The following is a 15184-nucleotide window of genomic DNA, read 5'->3' on the forward strand; positions in this document are numbered from 1 at the left end:
ATTTCTCTATATGTATGCTTTTCAGATTTCCATGTTTACAAATTTTAATTCATGCTGCAATTATCTGACTTACACCTCTTTGCAGACTTGTCTACTTGGTTAGCTAGAGAAGATCTATGAGACTGGGAGTGGTGAGACATAGGAGGTGTGCATACAAAAATTTATCAAGTGCCACAAAGTTGTTCCCCAGTGGGGCTTCAAAATTTACTATCAGAAATGTTGCAAGAATTTTTCTCAGTTAGATGGAGCAGTTTTTGATAACACTTCTCCCACCAATCAGAGTGTCTTAGAAAGTGGTATCTTGCTTTATTTTCCATTGTCTTCCCCACCAGCAAAGTTGTATGTGTTATTATTTTTTTATTATTGTTGTTGTTTTGTTTTTGTTTTAGTACCAGGGGTCGGAAGTCCCATGTCTTATGTTTACTACCTAGGGTTCTTCTTTTGGAATTATGTTATTTGCATTCTCTCCTCATTTTCATGAGCCTTTAAAATATTCAAATTATCATTGTCCATGAGGGTTAGAAACAGCAGCTTTCCTTAATTCTATCCCATAGGTCAGGCAAAGAGAGTGATCAATGAATGGATAGTGGGTAAAAATCTCTTCTCTTTTCTCCTGAGTGCTATAGATTTATGTATTAAGCACACTTTTTTCTGCCCTTTCTAGTAATTAATAGTGAGAAGAGGAACTGGTAGCAGGCACTCAATTTTCTCTTAAATTTACAACATAGAGTTTAGCAGAAGCTGGAGGTTTCTTGTTTTTATTTTTAATTTTTTAAACATGTGCACAACACTTGCCTACAACAGGCGACGTGGCAAGCCTGAGACGGCCCTCCGAGATGAGCCGTTTGCATCCTTGTTTTGTCAAAGGGACACCAACGTCACTTGTGCTGTCATTCTTTTGGCTGGGACTCAGCCACGTGTGGCTGTGATTACCCAGCAGAGCAGCTGGGAACCAGGAAAACAGGAGATTGGAGGTGAACAGAAGCAGGTTTACTATGACCAGTAAGGAGCAGCCCCGGAATTTAAACTTGTATACTCTGCCTACCAAAGCTAAGCTATACAAACCGGATCATCATGCCTTTTATCATTTACTAGGTAGACAATGAGAAACTAGTTTCGAGTTGGAATTAATGGCATGTGCTGCATTCTTCCAGGAAATTATTGCCGTCAAGGGACTGTCCCGGAAGTCATTATCAGAGAGACACAAGTGAAAACTGCCCCAGCCTGCAGCCCTGTGCGTTTTTCCATTTTATTTTAGGGTCTCCTGCATCCAATACAAAGCTGGAGCTTTGCCCTATGTCAAGGTCAGAAAAATACGTTTCTTCTTTGGCTTGCATTTGAGGAACCCACTGCTAAGCTCCGCAGAGGATATTGCTGCTTTCAAGTGACCTTGATGGATTGGTCTTCACCAGGGCTGGGGAGGTGATCAGAAGTGGCCTAAGTTTGTCTCGCTCCCAAGCATGAGTGTGGGTGTGGCATAGGCCAAGTTTTTCCCAGTAAATAAGTTTCCTGTCATTCTCTAAGCCTCTGTGTTACCCTTTCAACAAACTGCCAGGTCCTGTGGGGGAAGTCCTAGTATAAGACAGAAGCCTAACCCTGACAATATGACCTTCAGCATGGTTTGGAAAGCTCTTTCATTTTCTTTTTTTTTCAGGAAGTAAATCATGCAGACTCTGAAACACACCACCCATCGAATGTTTTACTGCTCCCTCCAGATCATCCTACCAGGATTTGGTAGCTCTCTTGTTTAACAGAAACTATGCCACCATCTGTTCCATATGTCAAGTGTAGAATGAGAAAAGTCCCTATTAGTGTACTCTGAGTTACTGATGTTTATTAACACACACATTTAGGAACTGGTTCTATATTCTTTAGAGCTTCGATTCCCTTTTGAGCCTATTTACTGGCTCTTTGCAGCTGCATTTGTCACTTAACATCGTTGCTTTGTGGTAAACATTTTGAATCTCTTCTAGAATATTTTACTGACTGTCGATTAAAAATCAGGTATGAAAGAGTCCTGTGATGTGAGCGTTTTCTATTTGCTTTTATGTCTCTGATGCCATCACAAAGAAATGATCATTGAGTAAATGGAAACTGGGAATAAAAATTTACCTAAATTCTTAACTCAATATATGAGACTAGGAATGCTACAGGAACTATAGACACACATTTCTTTGAAGCTCTCTTTTGCATCTTACAGCTCGTGAGAGTAGTTTAGGACAGTCGAGCTGCATTTCTTGGTGCACTGCAAATCAGTATGCGAAGCCACAACCTCTGTGCTGCAAAGCTGAGAACTAAAAGACTTCAAATCAATTATTTATAAAGAACTCCCTTGTTGAACACGATGTAGGGCAATGTTTCACACTTTGAGACATCTATTTAGGTGCTCATGTAATACAGCATGGTGCATATTTTCAGTCAAAGCCATTCATATTTATTGCAATTAGTGGCTATTAATATCCGTAGCCATCATCCTGGTTCTTAGCTGACCATTTGATAATAATTTATCCTGTGTGTGCTTACTGTGACTCAAGGGACATTTCCTGCCATTCACCCCCTCGATCTATAGCTCAGTATTTACTGGTAAATACTGTTCATTTTTTGATATTTAGTTTAATGCATTTACAAGGTTGACTTTGACGTCAGGGACCAAAGGCAGAGTTGATTTTACTTTTATTTTTTCTGGGAGTTGAGCCCAGGGCCTCATGCATGTTGAGTACATGCTCTACTATGGAACGACCCCTGCAGGGGGATTTTAGTGTTTCTCTTTCTTTACTGGTACAGGTATGATCTTATTAATGAAAAATCATGGACACTGCCGTACATCACAATTGAAATGTCACAGTGAAGACAAACACATTTAGTGAATTAAAGTGTTCAGAATCACAGTTTTGTGCATTTTTCTTATGTCATAAATTCAAATTATTTTATTTGGATGTTGTTTTTTCTACTGATATTTTATTAGATGATTTTTAAAAAAACGTTTTGGTTTTCTGAGACTGGATCTCACTATACAGTTCAGGCTGGCCCTGAACTCATGATGATCCTCTTGCCTCAGCCTCCCAAGAGCAAGGATTATAGGTGTGTGCTGTTACAACAGTTTTGGAGGAAAATTACCATACAGCCAAAATGTGCTTCATTAGAATATATCATATAAGAGATCAAAGCACTTTTTTTTTCCAGAAATAGGATTATCTAGTAAAAATAATTGTTCAGAATCTTGAAAAATTATAATGGTAATCCCACCGCTGTGTACTATTTAGACATCGAAATCATTCAATGGGATAAAATCAAAACTGGCTTTTAATGGAATTTGAACTAAGTCCTTATCACTTAACAGATGAATCCAGTAAAGTTAGAAAATATAACTATTTTCATGCTAATATTTTTTAGCAATCGGAACTGAAGATTAAATTGTATATCAAAATAATTACATCAAGTGGTGGTGATAATAATTTTTTTTTTCCAAAATATACAGTTGTATCTAGGCACACAGAGCCAAGCATCCTTGGCATCAGAAATGGCCCAGAAACTGAGGTGTTGAGTTGTTGCCTCTGCTTACGTTCCCGCTCAGTTCTGTCCTCCAAGTGGGCAGAATGTCCCTCAGGTACATGTGGCCGGGACCCTGAGGGTTCACACCCAAGGGAAGTGGGACACCCAGGACACTACATGGGAATCAGTGCTCCGTTTTCCTGTAAGACTCAAACCAGTGACCTCCACTCACTCTGATAGTTGAACTAATTTTTAAATTTCATTCCTTAGTTACTAATCAAGTACACCAAGTATTCACAATTTTGGGCTAGTTAGTCTCACTGGAGAAAACTGATTTGATATTGGTTATGGAGCTGTCTAGAAATTACAGAAATGTTTTAGTCAAAATAGAGATTAAACAAATGAAAATTCCTGATTATTTCCTAGTATTTACGTTTTATAATCAAAATATAATTCTGAAACATATAAATGATAAATGAGATAAATTAGGTCTCACCTCTTAATATTAATTATAATTTACATAATTTGGAGGGATCCGGCTTATTAAGGTATAATTTACACCTAACAAAATTTACTTCTTTTCAGTCTGATCCAGCTTTGTCATTCAAATCCCAGGATAATCAGGAGAGAGAACAATTCCCTTAGCCCCCAAATTCCTTTCCATCTCTTTGCAAACAAGCTCTCCCAACTACTAGCCAGTGGGAAGCACCTGTCTGTTTTTCTGTCTCTGTATTTCTGTTGAATAAATGGGAACATTAAGTGTGAAACATTTTGAATCTGACTCTATTTAGTACGAAGCAGTAACTACTCATCTGTTCATGGGTGCACAGTGATTTGCTCATTTTAGTTGTTAAGTATTATTCCATGGTCTGAATTAACCCAATTTGTTTATACTTTTGTTATTCACCAGTTGAAAGATATTTTGGTCATTAGTTTTGGTGATTGTGGATAACCACTGTGAATGTTCCAACAGTGATTTTTGTATGACTGTAAATTTTCATTTTTCTTTGATAAATACCTATGATTAAGATTTTTAGTAATACATAAGGACATAAAACTTATTTTTGAAGTTGGGTGAGGTGGTGAATGCCTATACTCCCAGCACTCTGGGAGACTGAAACTGGAGGATGGCAATTTTGAGCCCAGCCTAAGGAGAATTAATGAGGTCATATCTCAAAATAGAAAAAAAAAAATAAATTTAAAAGGGTTGGGGATACAGCTCAATACAAAGGTTCTAGCTTTAATATTCAGTATGAATTTTTTTAAAAAAGAAGGAAGACAGAAAAAAGAAAATTCTCCTTTTTTCGAAATAAATTCTGCACAGTAAGCATGATGTAGCAAATCGTAATCATATATCCTTAAGTTAATTACTTTAGGCATACAATTTTTTAAAAACATCATTTGAAATTAGCTGATGTGACTCATATTTACCATTTTTTTTGTCATTTTAGGAAAAACTGCTTAAGTTATCTTTACTTTTGGAAACACTTTTTTTCTCTTGATTAATTTCAGGATTAAAATGTGAAAAATAATTTTTTTTGTACTGGGACTCAAGTCAAGATCTTGTGCTTGCTAGGCAGGTGCTGTGTTACTGAGCTATATTTTAAATAAACTACAGTATGTTTTATATCAAAAATTGTTTCCTTTAGTTCCTGTACACATTCTTGACTCTTGGTAACGGATTCACTCAGTATAAATAGAGTCACCTTAGAGAGCGAAAACACGTTCGATATTGGCAGTACATGTAAGTCAAAAGCTTGTTTTCCACCTTCTGTGTCACTGGCCTCTTGGGTAATGTCTTAGCCTGTTTCTTGGTTCTATAACAGATCACCCGAGGCCATGAAATTCATGAGCAGAGAAGGAGCTGGGAGACTGGATAGTACAGCGCCAGTCTATGCTCCACTCCTGGTGAAGGCCTTGTGCTCTGTCCTAAGGGGGCAAAAAGCAGAAAGGCATGGAGACCTACAAAAGAGCCAGTCAGCTCCTTTCAAAACCTTAGCCCTGCGCTACCACCGGGACGGCACCGGCCTCCAACGTGAGCCCAGGAGGGGACACACATCACGTAGCCAGAGCCAGTGTTTCCTTTCAACTGCCCTGCTCTGCCAGGGATCTGGCCACACATCTCACGGCCTTTGATCATTCTGAGTGCCACGGGAGGGGTGGGGAGGGCAGAGTTAGGAGGAGGGAGGGGAGAGGAGGAGGACGGAAGGAAGAGGACAGAGATCACTTGGATTTGCTACAAACTGCACGCTTGGTCTGTGCATCCCTCTCTCGTGCAGCGCCCAGGTGGCTGATCACACGAGCATATTTAATGCTGATGACAGCAAAATGACAGACAGCTTTCATCTGGATTTATGCTTTGTTTTACCACTCTTCGAGAATTACGAGTAGAGACAGTTTCTGCTTATAACACGTTAGAAAAAAAGATGACTCACTTGGAAAAATACGAAATGCACATGGGGATTCAGTAATCAAGCATGATTTTTATTTCCTAGGAGCTCTTAACAAAATAGAACAAAATGACAGGCTTGTTAATTTCTTGGCATAGGGTGCAGCAAAAAAGAGAACGATAAATTATTTAAAGCCATAATTATTATACTTTGTGATCATTGCTTTATTGAAAAATACCTCTCCAGGATTTTTTATAATGGTGTAAGGCTAAACACTGTTTCAACATTTAAAATAAGCTTTTATCAAATTTTTTAGAACAGTATCAAGTTTTCACAACAAAATTTGAAATTGAATTTAAAGTGGTTTTTGTTGAATAAGAGTTTTCAAGCAGAAAAATGATTTTTTAAATAACGTTTAAAATTACAAAGTAAATTTAATTTGCAAGACTCAGTAACTATATAGAAGTATTAATTTGTAGGCTTATTTTGTGTCCTTTTCATACATACTCAGTAATGGGGAAGCTGGATGGTGGGTAACACTGTTTTAAACTCTTTGAGAACCTTCTGTGCTATTTTCTGTAATGGCCGTAATAATTTGTACAGAACCCCATTTTCCCCGCCATCTTGCCAGGACGTGCTGCCTCTTGGATATTAGCCTCTTGGCTGAGATGGGGTGATGCTCCATTTTAGTTCTGATTTGCATTTCCCTGAGTGTTAGTGCGACTGTATTACTCAACCTTCTTATCACTAGGATGAAAAGAGGAGAGGTTTACTTTGGCTCACAGCTTCAGAAGGCTCAGTTCAGGGTGGGCTGGCTGAAAGGCAGAAATGGTACAGAAGAAGGGCCTGGCAAAGGACATCAGCTCGTGCTGGGAGACCAGGAAACAGAGGGAGTGGAAGAGCCTGGAAAACATAACACACCTTTCTGGGACACGTGGACAGTGAGCGGCTTTTCAGCCTCCGCCTCCTAAACCACTTGCAGACTTGAACTCATCAGTGTAGTCTGCCATGATCCAATCACCGTCAAAAGTCTGCCTCGGGAGCACATGACTTGGAGCACACTTTTTAGACTTAAACTGTGACAGTGATTCAGAGCCCTTTTTCATGTAAACACTGACCACTTGTAGGTTCTTTTGAGAAATTGTATTTAGGTCTATTGCCCATCTTTTAATGAAGATATTTGGTATTTGGAAAACTCACTGAGCTTTGTTTGTTCTTGATATATTCCCATCCTGTGAAGTTTCCATCTCATTTATTGCATGTTCAGCTTCAAAATTATTTGGTTTAATTTAATATCTCAAATAGTTTTCTACATTGTGTTCATGTTTTCTTTAAGCATTTAAGAATATTTATAATACCTATGAGTATCTTTGCTATCTGTCATTTCTGGATCTGTCTCTTTCAGTTGATTTTTCTCATAGGTATTAGTCACATTTTTTCCTATTAATATTAATATGCTAGTCATTTTTGAATGTATTGAACATTGTGGACATTACATTTGTTGAGACAGTAATAATTATCATCTTTATGAGTGTACCGGATTTTGCTGTTTAGGCAGGGAAGTTATTCTGGATTGGCTTGATCTTTTCTGGATTAGCTTGAAGCTTTGTTTGGAGTAGATTTAAGGTAGTTTCATGCCCAGGCCAAGTTAGCCCTGCCACTGAGATGTAATGACGGTTTGGTCCTGCGTGCACATCTAGGGTTTACTGAGGGTCCCTGCACAAGACCTGGTCAGCTGGCAGCTTCCTGAACATTGTGTGCCCATTCTTCTCAATTTTACCCGACTTGCTCATGCAAGGGGAACGCTCTGCAGATGGGGAGCACATTTCTCTGAATAATGTCCTCTGCTGTGTTGTAAATTCAGTCTTTTCTTTCCTTTTTTGAGAAGGGGTCTTGCTGTATAATCCAGGCTGACCTTGAACTTACTATGTACTCCTGGCTGACCTTGGACCTATGGTCCTCTTGCCTCAGTTTCCTGAGTGTGAGAATTATAGATGTGCATCACTATTCCCAGCCTAAATTCAGTCATTTCAAACTCTTCTTTTCAACTCATTGAGGCAACTCTTTTCCATGTGGTCTCTTTTGCTTACAGACCGTCCATCTGCTTCCTGGTGATCACAGGTGTGACAGTTACCTGGGGTGTCAGCATGCATAAGAAACACACAGCTGATTGGCTTAGCACAGTTATAAGTGTGACTGGACGACTGACTTGCTGAAGAGGAAAGACCCACGCTGTGGGTGGCACCATCCAACAGGCTTGTGGACTTGACAGAATGAGAGGGAAAGAAGGAGGAAGGCTAGCTTCTGTTCCTTTGAAGAGCTCTAGTCTTTGCCATTGCCTTGGGCATCCACCTCCAGGCTTCCAGGGCAGACCCTCAGGGTCCCTGATACGGGCTCCGATGTGACTCTGTACTGAGCTCCAGGTCTTCCACCTCTGATTGGTTCCTTTGACTCCAGCACATAGATGCCCTTGTGCACTGGTCCAACCTGACTTTTTTGGTGGCATTGTAAATTTACCTTGTAAATCATGAACATTACATTAAATCTGTTCCTCCAGTGGACTCTAGCACAGCAGGCTTGTTCTGCTTATTTCTCTTGCCTCTTGGAACTCAGTTCTGCACTATCTATTGTATGACCTGATACAAGAAATGCTACCAATGTCATTCATTTAAAAGTTTTGTGTTGCTTTCTGAGTGTAACTATAAGTCACTAGAATTAAATTTATCCTCTTTATGAAAAAAATTTTAAAACTAGACAAAGTAAGTGAAACAAGTTTATTTCATGCAACATTCTGACTGTGTGACACAGACACAGGTGGCAGCCTTTCTGGGTACATGGGACCTAACTCGCCAGGGTGCAGGCACTCCTGAGAAAAATTCCCTCCCAGTAGCATGTAGGGTATAATCCTCTGCAGGGTGATGTACTAAGGTGATCACAGAAAGGTCCGCTTGGTGTTTTAGAGATGAGGATGTGAAAGAGGTCATTGACAGTGAAAACCATCCCTCCAAAACCATGACTCTCATAAAGGCTTCTGTTCTGTCATCTGTTCTGTTCTGACTTCTCCATTTTCTTTGTCTGCCCCTCCTTCTCCAGCTCATCCAGTCACTTAACAAATTGTTGAGTCAAGGTATCTGCATTTGAGCAGCAAATGCACAGAAACAAGAAATAAAGACCGAGTTTCTTGGCAGTAGTAACAAGCTTGGGGGGGGTGGTGAGTTCATCTGAGTGTGTGTGTGTGTGTGTGTGTGTGTGTGTGTGTGTGTGTGTGTGTGCATTGCTTGACTCTCTAAGGGGAATCATTAGAACCACATTATTATACATATATTTATAATAATACATATATATTCACAAAACTGAGACCTACAGATTCATGAAAAAGAAAGTACATTTACACCTGCAGTTTTGTGTAAAAAAAAAAAAAAAAAAAAACAGTAGCAGTGATAACAGGACAGACATAAGAGAAGAAGGTGGAGGCCTAGGCTACAATTCATTAGCAGGAGTCATCTCAGCTCCAGAAAGTGGGTTTGGGGGTTGAGGATTTGCCTTTTCAAAGTGAATTGCACTGTGTGTCTGAATTTTGTATAAGTTGGGTAATCAGAAAGGTAACATACTAAAACTCAAGGAGATCGCCGACTTTGTTTAAATTAAGCTTGCTGGGGAGGGGGGCATCTATAAATGAAGAAACAAACCTTTCCAGTTTAAGAGTGTGTATACTGTGTGCTTAACTCAGAAAGGCAGCTTATATTTTAAGAATGTAAGGCTGAAATATGAAGAACGTTGTCTTTTCCCAGAGATGGGCCCTGTGACCACTGCCAGTGGGTTAATAGACTTCCTATAGAAAGGAAAAGGAGAAACATTAGATGACGGTGAACTGAAAGGCAAGAACAGACTGACAAGCAGGAATGAGTTCTGAGACCAGAGTTCACAGCTGCAGGAAGCCTAGGAGGGCAGGTTTTGAGGAGTTGAGCACTGATCGCCGCACAGCTCCTCCCCCTTATCCCCACATCTGTGCTGTGCACCTCACCCTCCCTGGGCCACCAGGTCCTCCTGTCAAGCAAGTGTTACAACAGTGTCTGGAGTGTGAGCTTGCCGTGATCGTGAACTGACATGCTGGGTGCTAACCTCTTAGAACAGTGTTGGGTTACAGGAAAGACCCCACATGTTAGCTCTGTTTATTCCTATCACCTCCATTTCCTAGAGCTGGAACTTGAAACTGGAACTTGACATCCAAGGGCCAGCAGATATCAGAGCAGGTCCCTGCCCTGGGACTGGTTTAACTCTGCACCTGTTCTACTATGCATGAGGGTCGGTGACCCCGTGGCACTTGGTCCAAGCCCTGTCAGTGTCCCACTATTTGGATGTTGTTTTAGGTGGTGAGATATGAAGACGAGGGCGCTAGAGACACATTTGTCCTGACAGACAGCAGAAACAGCATGTTTTCTGGAGAAAAAAAGCCATGCTTTATAGATAAACTTTTAACCTGCAATGGGCTGTTCACATACTAGCACCAAAGCAAAGGGTGTGATCACCGTGTTCAGAGCCTGCTAGGGGACAGCAGTACACTGCCAGCTGGGCGCTCTGGCCTCCTGGTAACAGATGGCTCAGCCCAGGGCTCTGGCCTGCTTCCTCCTGTCTGCTGCGCTCCTGCCAATGCAACGGGAATTGCTCCAAGGAAGAGCGTGTGACGGGTGGGGCAGGGCAAGGTGCACTCTTAGCTACTGCTGGTTGTAAGCATAAAGGAGGAGAAGTCACCTCCACAGAGGAAGTTATTCTGGATGGCAGAAGAGGAGGGCAAAACCCAAGGTGAAGAGGAAAAGAGTTGCCTGTCCTCGCTCAGAGGTCATTCCTGCTGAAGGCTGGGCTGCCTGGCCCTGATCCTGGCATGGGAGATTTTCTCAAACAGGCAAAACCGTTGTCCTGCATGCCTCTGTGGGAAGCTCAGCGCCACAGCCCAGTGGTGGACTTGACGATGGTTCTGACCTGGCTGAGCTGTCCTGAGCCTTCTCGAGAGCCTGGCTTTAGGTGTCAAAGAGGAACTGACTCCAAAATCAGTCATTCCCACTGAAAAGATGTCGCTGATTCCAGAGAGATGAGGAACAAACATGAGACAGAAAGGTAGCAACCACAGGCTTACAAGGCAGGCGCTGTAGACTCAGTCTGAGTGCTGGCACAGAACGAGAATCCTGCTGGGAAGACAAGCTTTCTGGACTATCACCCCCAAACCCGAGGAGATGAGTTTGGCCTGCTGCTGTCTCTTGTCTGGTCCCACCATCTGCTTCAAGCCAAACTCACTGGTGCCAGGACACGCAGAGTTGTTGGTCTACCCCTAGAGTTGGCCAAGTGGGAATCAGAGACAGAAAGTAGAATATAGAGTGTCATTCACCCATGGAAGGCAGACTCCTGCTCTTCCAAATCTCTGGACTGAGAGAAATCTTGAACTTGGAGTGACGCATTCAACCGTATGAGGTCAGCCTGCCTCTCTCATCCAGGCAGATGGATGCTGGAGGGTAGACTTCTGAGCCTGTGGGACTGGAGAGGTAAGGACTCTCTACACATTCAGAGGGTCAACACCTCCCCGGCCTCAGGCAGTGAAAGGAGGGTAGGAGAAGGAAAGAAATAAAACAGGACTAAAAACCAGAGCAGCAGGAGGGTGAAGATGCAGGTGAGACCAGCGGGTTTCTAGAACATGAGGTTTTATCTCCCTGGCAACCACTTAAAGATCCCTGGCCCTTACTGTGCCGGCCTATAACAGTACCTGTTGGGGGTGGAAAGATAATCTAGTTGTGGGAGCTACTTTTTTCTTGTCTGTATGTTCTCCTATAATAAACAAAGACCTTCAGAATAACTTGTGCCAAGTAGTGGCAGCAACAAAACTCAAAAGCAAAACAAAACAAAACACCAGCACCACTCCCCTCTGTCAAACACCTATTAAGCAACTGTCTGTATTTTCTGAACTGTAGAAAAAATCTGAGATCTCTATGTCTTCCTGTACCCCTTGCCTCCTACCCATGTACATAAGCATTGTTCCCAGTGAGCTTTCAGCAGGCACTTTTGTGTAACTAGGAAAGTGGGAATGTAATTTGGTGGTCTCCCTCAGACTTTAAATGAGAGATTTGGTTTAAACCTCTCAATACAATTTCATGACCTATACTAGGCAGCATCTTTGACTGACACCTAAACTTGTCTCTGCTCTGGCAAGGAAATAGTAGGCTTGCTGGGAACCCAGACCAAACCACAGTGACAAGAGAGAATTTCAGCTATGAAAGATTCCAATGGTGGGAGATCATATAGCTTGTGTTACTTTAGTCTTGACTTCATGTTGAAAGGTAAATTCAGAGATCACATGCTACCATTTGTTTTCCTTGTTTGTTTATTATAAACACTTTTTCATTTTATGGTGCCTTGGAGCAAAAAAATATGTTGATAAAAACATGGCTTTTTAAATAAACCACTTAGGAAACCTAATCATTGGCAAATTCAACTAGCTATTCCTTTCTGAGCCTCTTTTGGAATATTATAAGTGCTTATTTCTTCCTTGAAAAGAGAAAATATTTCATAGAACATCAAAAATATTAGGGCTTTATGGTTTACATGATTGGATTTCTTTTTAGAAAAGTAACATTGCAATTGTGGGAAATTAACAAATAAATGACTCTATTAAAATCTTCCATTAAGTGGAAGGAAATAGTTTCTCTATTACAAAGAAATAATGGTAGCAAAAATTATCGTGCTTTTCATCTTGCTTACCAGAGGTATAGAGAAAACAACAAATGTGTTTCCTTTTTTGTTTAAACTGCTTTCTCAGGCAGAGCCTGAATCTTTCCATCCCGAATGAGATCACAAGCAAAATCTTTTCTCTGTAAGATTCTGAGAGCATCAATATGGAAGATCTAAGCTTGAAAAATCCCTTAGACATTGAGAATGCATTAGTGTTGGCCAATGGAAAACTCATTTGACCTTCAAAAATATGTACTTTTTTGACTTTTGGGCTCTAGTGGGTGGTTTGTAGCAAAAGACAAACTTGTGGGAGTCACAGAAAACACGGAATGGTACAAATCCAGACCTTAATCCAGTGCTTTGATCTGTTTTCACAAACGATTTACCATTCCCTTAGCCTGTTCCTATGGGAAACTGGAAAATGCTTTCTACTGGCTTAGGGCCCAGGGTTTATTCCGTTCAAGGATGAGCACCCCGAGAACACACCTGGACCCTAGCAAGGACTTTGTTCCCCGGAACAAAGGGAAGCGGAAAGACATTTTGAAACATTCCAACTGCTTCCAGCAAGCCAAGTATGAAGAGACCCTCACATACGTTAGATCATTCTAATCCTGTCTGCTAATGCCCTTTGGAAGCAGGAAGCTATGTAACTGTAGTGAAGGGAAGTAATGACATCAACAGCTTTTATTTCACCTCAAAAATATATAATTATCATCAGCATGACGATTTTTTTTACATCAACAATGAAGTGGCTTTCTTTTTTTTCCCCTATTTTTTCTGTAAATAATTAGAGGAAGCTGCTTTTTACATTTATCTGAAAAACAGGATCAAAATAAGTGGACCAATGCAAAGCCTTTTTTTAAAAAATTGAATGTTTGGCTTTAGGAACAAAGGTCATGCAAACCAAGCTAACAGCAGAATGAATGCAATACAAATAATGCAAATTTCTAGTGGAAAGTGTTAAGAACTGGGAAGGGGCTGAGATTTATCTGTATTTACAAGCTAACAAGTTAGCGGGATACAGCTTCTTGGATATTTGAGGATGACTCGAGACCCCTGGATCAGAGATGAAGGCAAATTTATTAGTCACAGCAATGGCAGGATCTAGTGTCTGTACCTTGTGCGATTCCCTAAGACAAATCATAGAATGGTGCAAAAAAGCCAGATGACACTGATTTGATAGGAGAGGAATTCTGAGCTTTGGTTACATGAGTATTGTATGAAGTAAGTATGCTTGCTATTGCTCTTGAGTGAAACAGTACTTTTATTGTACTGAATATCAGTTATATCTACCCTTTGCTTCAGAGTATTACTTGTACTTCACAAGGCTGTAAGCATATCTGAAGGGAGATATCTCTGTAATCCACAACTGTGTTTTCTGTGAATATATGTGAAATAATAGTGTTTAAAAAGGACAGCCAAAAACTTATTTGCAAGATATATAAACTGTGGGGAATCTGTGTGATAGGATTATTTCCAAAAGATGAGAAGTATAAAACTAAAGAGGCCTTTATTCTGAGAACACGGAGAGAGATGACTGGCACCCCGGCCGCTGAAGTCTCGCAATCTCTCTCGCGGACATGTGGCGTGGGGGGAATATAAGTAGCCTAAGCTTAGGGCAGTGCCCTAAGGCCATTAGAGATGCACAGGTACTTCATTGGCACACGTTTGGTGCCAGGGGCAGATTCCGAAGGGTGGGGGGATATAGGGTTACAGGTAAATCTCTAGGGGCAGGGGAGACAGGAGCTCCCTAATTCTGGCTGAGGCTTTTTCTGGCTACAGTGTCCGGTCTGGGTCAACAACCCTTTCACTGTGGAGATGATTTATATTCAAGTCTCAGCTATTTGCATTTCAGGTCAGATCATCAACTATTCATTCATTCGTTAATTCGTTCAATGGTCAGTGAATCACACAATCAAAATACTAATAAGTCACTTTAGCATTTATGCAATGCAAAACATTTGCTGTGTATTGTTTACAGAAACAGAGAACCAGAAATAGATGAATAAATTTGACTATCGCTTAGGACTTATATACTAATGTAAGGATTAGTAATCAAAAAGATGATTCTAGTAGTGTTCAGCAGAGATACTGCTGTATGTCTACCATAGTTTTGTCTTCCTGGAAACACAGGCCATAGTTCAGCCTTCCTTGTATTTCTCACTAGGTCTTAGCCACGTGACTTAATTTAGGTCCACTGGATGGGAACACAAGTAATATAAACTAGGAAAAGAACAGGACCTTGAAAATATGCCCTGCAGACCTGAGGATTAATGGAACAGATTAGAAGACAAAGAAACAACTCCAGACATACTTAGCCACCCTATCTTTGACAAAGGTGCCAAACATATTCACTGGAAGAAAGATATCCTCTTTAATAAATGTTGCTAGAAAAAATTGGGTTTTCACAGATTAAAGATTAAAACCAGATCCATATCTTTTACCATAAACTAAGCTAAAATTGAAATGGGTCAAAGGTCTAAACATAAAACAGAAACACTAAATCAAACAGAATAGGTAGGAGTCTTGAAGACACAAGTGAAGGCAAAGACTTTATGAACAAAACCCCCAGTAGTACAGTAACT

Source organism: Cavia porcellus, unplaced genomic scaffold (genome assembly GCF_034190915.1).
Source record: "Cavia porcellus strain 051 isolate PalLab524CR breed Dunkin Hartley unplaced genomic scaffold, mCavPor4.1 scaffold_26, whole genome shotgun sequence".
NCBI classification, from domain to species: Eukaryota; Metazoa; Chordata; class Mammalia; order Rodentia; family Caviidae; genus Cavia; species Cavia porcellus.